Source organism: Meleagris gallopavo, chromosome 2, assembly GCF_000146605.3.
Source record: "Meleagris gallopavo isolate NT-WF06-2002-E0010 breed Aviagen turkey brand Nicholas breeding stock chromosome 2, Turkey_5.1, whole genome shotgun sequence".
Taxonomy (NCBI): domain Eukaryota; kingdom Metazoa; phylum Chordata; class Aves; order Galliformes; family Phasianidae; genus Meleagris; species Meleagris gallopavo.
Genome location: NC_015012.2, coordinates 49,906,614 through 49,912,244, shown reverse-complemented (window position 1 = coordinate 49,912,244; position 5,631 = coordinate 49,906,614).

The following is a 5,631-nucleotide window of genomic DNA, read 5'->3' as shown; positions in this document are numbered from 1 at the left end:
ACCTAAAAAACAAACCAAACACACATACACAAAAAAAAAAAATCACTGCTGCTGCTATCACCTGGGATACAGAAGGAAGGGAAAAGCTACATCTCTGTGCAAGGACTGGGAGCTGTCAACTCCACAAAGGAAAATATGGATTAGGATCAGGCATTGCACAGAGAACACATGACAGCACCAAGCCAGCATTAAATGCCAGGCTACTTTTAGGTATGTTAAGTAGCACTTACCGTAGCAAAATAAAAAGGAAAAAAAAAAAAGAAAATTCTGTATTAATGAATCAAATGCATTTTCTTTTATTAGTTTTATGACTCAAAGGTAGCTGACAGGAAACAAAAAGGACAGCTAGATGGCATAACCCACAGCCTATAGCAGAACAGCTCTGCCTGTAAACTTACAGAGTAAATGCACCAGGCAACCACTGAAGAGAAAAAACAGGAAAACCAAACGAGAAAGCAAAAAAGCATCCACATCCAAAACAGCAATTTTATTATTATTTAATTTTTTTGTTGTTTAGCTCAGTCACCAAAAAATAAACCAAATAGAAATAATAGGAAAAACAAAACACAATACTCTTGCTTTCATGCTCTGCATGTACGAACTTGAATAACTAAAAAGATTAAGAGTTACAAAAAGCTCTGCTAATTCCCCTTGGCGAGTAGCTCCTCACACAGAGCTTTCTCACAGCAGAACATCCTTCTCCAGTTGTCTTGCCTAGGGCAGCAGAAGAAAAGGAAACATTCTCATAGCAAAGTTGCTACAACACAACATCCCAAACCCAAAAGTAGCAGCTGTTTTCGCAACCAGTCCTTAGCTTATATAAAAGATTTCATTACAGATAGGCAGGTTCCTTCCTGTTCCGCATATTGCCATCCTCAGCATCTCATTTTAGTCTCGTAAATTCAAAGTTAAAATTAATTAAACTGACTGAACGATGTTGTTAGCAAGTATATACCTACACTACATACAAGGAGTATGGCTACTTAGAGCGAAACAGTCAGTAAAGAATTATGCAGAAAATCAGAAGATGGTAACCCATTCAAATTTCTCATGCTTTTGAAAGAGAATAGAGACATATCAACAAAACAGAGTCCTTTTTTGTATTACAAAACATGCCAAAATAACTTGGCTGCTCAACTATCAATGACTGCATAAAGCCTTCCCCTTGGAAATGCATCCTAGAAAATCAAAGTCAAAAGATCAGTGTACTTAGGTTACCCTTCCCCAACCTGCACATCATGTTAGGCTCTTTGAAATTAATCAGGAAACAAAAGCAAACAGGGAAAAAGACTACACGCATCCCCTGGCTAGACATAACAATGCTTTCCAGTTTCTAGTCAGGAAGCCATTTAAAAAAATTATTTCTGGAAATACAAAGTGTGAGCCGCTTACCTATTTCATCCATTATATTCAGTACTGTACATTCATTTGCACTGCAGACATCTACTGCGAGTCCATAGCATGATCCATATCACCTCACACGCACAACTTCACTCGGTCTCCCATCCTACATTAAAGAAATTCAGGCAATTTCTTCAAGAAAATTCTCTTCAGGAATTTATGCAAGACAGGAGGAAGAAGGAGGAGATGATGAAGAAAAAGTGCAGCTTGGGGAAGTGTAAAAACACATACCATTAAAATAGACTTCAGAGGTCAAATCTGACCCACTCTCTCCGTTTCTGGCCCAACATCTAACCAAAATGGAGTTTGTCACATCCACAGCATCATGAGATTATATACAGGAGCAGGGAGGGGGAGAAGTCTGCAGAGCCCTTCCCTGCATTCTGCGTCAATAGATTTGGGCTTAGCCTATGCTAAGCTGCTCAAGGCACCGGTTATTGGTGCTGGCAGCTGTCTACCACACTGCCCCACTTCCTACTGCAAAGCACCCAGCTTGCAGGGAGGCCTTGGGCAGCCAGTTCCAGCCTGCCTCCAAGGGAAGTAGGGCAGCAGATCCTCCATGTTGCCCTGCACGGTCCTTCAGTCATTTAAAATAGCCCTTGCAATTTCAAGCAGCTTGGAGCAATAGACTGTTTCACAATAGCACTAAAAAATCCAAGATGTATTTCAAGATAGAGAAAATAGACTGAGATGGAGTCTTGGTTTGAGTGAAGGATTTTTGCACATGTACACAAGATTTTAGTATTGCGACATTATGTAATTTAGTACTAGTGTAGGCATAGTTAATTGACATGCTTCTACTGTCTTGATAACCAATGAGCCTTTTCAACAAGCACAGTTGCTTTGCTCATTATAACAAATCAGCAACTCGTAAATAATGGATATATTTCTTCAATCTAGGGGAAAAAATATTTAAAAAGCTAACAGCTTTCAATATGACTTCAGGAAAACCCCAGAAGTTATGGCATTGTCCTGCCACTTCAGCCAACCTTCAGGCTACAACTGGCGAGCAAGCCTGGAAATTGGGTTTCATGCCTGGTCCTTGCAGAGCATTCCAACCAGCTGCAGCCAGTGATGATCCCTGGAGCACAAACCCCACCTCACCTGTAACAGCTTGGATCCAGACCTTTACCTGGAAGTGTTTCTGTTCTCAGCTCTCTTTAGCATCTCATTTATTCACACTACTGCTGCTCTGATGCAAGCATTCTCCTTCTGCCCCACAACTGATACAACTGGGCCCAAGTTCTGGCTGGGGGACCCAGCTACTTCATGACAGAAATGAGAAATAAGGATGTACAGCCCTTCCTGTGAAATTCTGAGCCTGAAGCATCTTGGGTTTATGGAATATTAGAGAGGCAGACTGATAAACACTCTGCTTTGAGTTTGCAACTCAAATTACAGAGTGTAAACATCAATTATTTTTGATTATTTATGTGGAAGACTAACTGTAATTAATTCAAACAACCTTGCTCCAATGATGAGCAGGTAACTTGCTCTGCAAATAGTCCCCTTGAAGTAATGTATTAAAGGATGGAAAACAAACAAAAATATTTAAAAGAAAATACCACAAGCAACATGTCCAAATAAAAAAAAAAAGGATATATATATATCAATTGTTAGTGACTGTAAAACAGAATTAAAAGCCTAAAGAGAGAGCAGGTTAAACCAAGCTTTTGCTACAGTACTTCTAAAAATAAAAAGCTGTGTTTGTGTATTCTGATACATTCACATTGCAGTTAAGATCACAAGGTTGTAAAAGCTATTCTCTTACGGACACGTAGGGTAAATTAACTTGCTAATTCACCCTCTAATGCACAGTCCACTGAGCACACAATTACATAAAAAAAGAAAATGAAATTTCATGCAGTCAGGCAGATTAATTTGTTTTGTAACAGAACATAGCTTTTTTTCTTTTTTTCTGTTGATACTGATATGTATTTATATATATTTTATTTAAACCATACCCCATCGCTCATCCTTAAATCAGTCACATGCACAGCACGTATGTACTGAGCATATGCCATCCTTCCTAGCACTGCCAGACAAAAGCTACACTGCCAAAAATAGCCACACAGTGTGCTAGAACTGCTGCAGACTGCCCTAGATACATCCAGGCCAGGAAGATGGAGCAGCCCTGCTGCAAGGAAGGGTTAGGCACTAACCTTCATAATGGGCCAGGGCTGAAAAGAGGGAGCAAGATGAATTTCCATCTTTGAAGTTAATTTTTAATAAACATGACTTAGCTGAGGTTAAAAAGGTTAGTCATCTGAAAGCCATTTCCACACAGAACTGAAATGCATGTGTGTATGCACAAAACATAACGGGAAAAAAGGTTAGAACAGAATTTCTGCAAAAAAGCCAGGTAAAGACAATGGTCGTTCTTTCTTTAAAATATCAGATTCAGCTTTACAAGAGTATGATCCTAAGCTTTGATGGATGTTTTCCTCATTTAGTGTCTTAATTATTATTTTTAAATGTGCTTTCTTACTATTTTCTCTTTCTGCAGATATGTGGAAAAGCTAACAGCTTTTGTTTTTTCTAAATCAGGTAAGAAGCTAGAAGAGCTAAACAAGTCATGGCTTGTGTAGGAAGCGCTCAGAGGGCTCAAAGATAAATACTGCACCTCAGAATGCCAGATAGACCCCTCAGTCCCTTGTCAAACATCAGGCTGATCCACAGTTTATGCTCACCATCATCCCAGGGCTCCACTGAGTATCAGAAGGCCTCAAACCAAAGGGGATGGGTGCCACAGCTCTGTGACAGCATGAGCAGAGGATGGCAGCCGGCTGCCCTAACACTGCATCTGCATCACCTCCTAGAGGAAGGGAGCTTGGTCTGGGCAAAGAGATTGTTGCCTGTATCAACCGACTGAGACAAAATGGATTTCCCCAGCTTAGCAGGGGATTGCCCTACAGGGACAGACAAGGCTTTACCTTCAGCCAGGTGAGTAGGAGAAAAGGAAAAGCAACCCCCACCTGCAGCCCACACCCCTAACTGGCCTGCCTGCAGGTAGGCCCTGCTACACATCTGCTGTTTCTTAAAGCACACAACAGTCTTCGGCACCCACATGCTAAAGGTCGACCTCTAAAGTGTAAACATTAACTTACATTATCAGTTTTTATCTCATCCTTATGAAAGGCTTCGTATGATGTCAGTACTGTATTTCTTTAGTGGGCAAGCTACCATTTTAATTCAATGCTGAACTTTCTAGAGTTACTTTTATGAAGGTTCAGCACATAAAAAATTATATAGACGTGAAGAAAAGGAAAGGGAAATCATCCACGTGGCTGGCAGGAGCTGATGCGCCGGTTGGTCTGCATTTTTTACATGGCTGTCATGTGCCTAGGGGATAACACATGCAAAAGAAAGAAGCTGCTTCAGCAAGAACCCATTTTCACAAAGAGAGAGACAGCGGGCTGGGAGAAAGATGCAAATGCCTGAAAGCCTGAGAACTCCTGAAAAATTCAAGCGTACACTGCGGCCTATCGTAGGATGGATAGCTTAAGCAGGTTGGCACTTAACGACATTAAAGCTGCCTGAGAGAAGAGTGTAACTCTCTCAGTGCTGTCGAACAGCAGAAGCAAAACTGGTTTTGCAGAAGATTTCATCATCATTTATATTCTCTGGACTACCTCACCCTCGCTGGGGCTTTCATTACATTGAACACTGTCTAAGGAGTATGCCCTTAAATTTAAATATTAAAAGAAAAATACACTATTACAACAGTGTTTTTCAGGTCTTAACAAAGACTTTCACACCATCTCCTTTTAAAGCAGTACAAAATGTTCCAGCAATAATATATTAAAAACATTGTAAATGTGGAAAATAATATCTGTCCGTGTTTTCTCCGCATTTCAGTCTACTAATACTAATCAGAAGACACTGATATAGAATTATTTTGGCATAGTATTTAGGAGCTTGGTCCCCCATTCCTCAAGTCTGGAGCACATATTTGTGGGCTACAGCATAATCCTGTAAAACTAACTTTGAAAATAAAAGTATCACAATTTCCTTTGTCTTTAATGTCTCCAGAACAAGTTAGTCCATCAGTTACCTAGCATACATGTACTGGTTTATGTAGTATTTTTTTTTCCATTATTTACATGTCAAAACATGAATGGATAGATATTTTTGATTTCTTAATTTCTGGTAACAAGGAGCAATCAAATACACAGGATCTGAAACTCTACTGACCAGACATACGCTTCTACTGTAGGTCCTCAAAAGTTC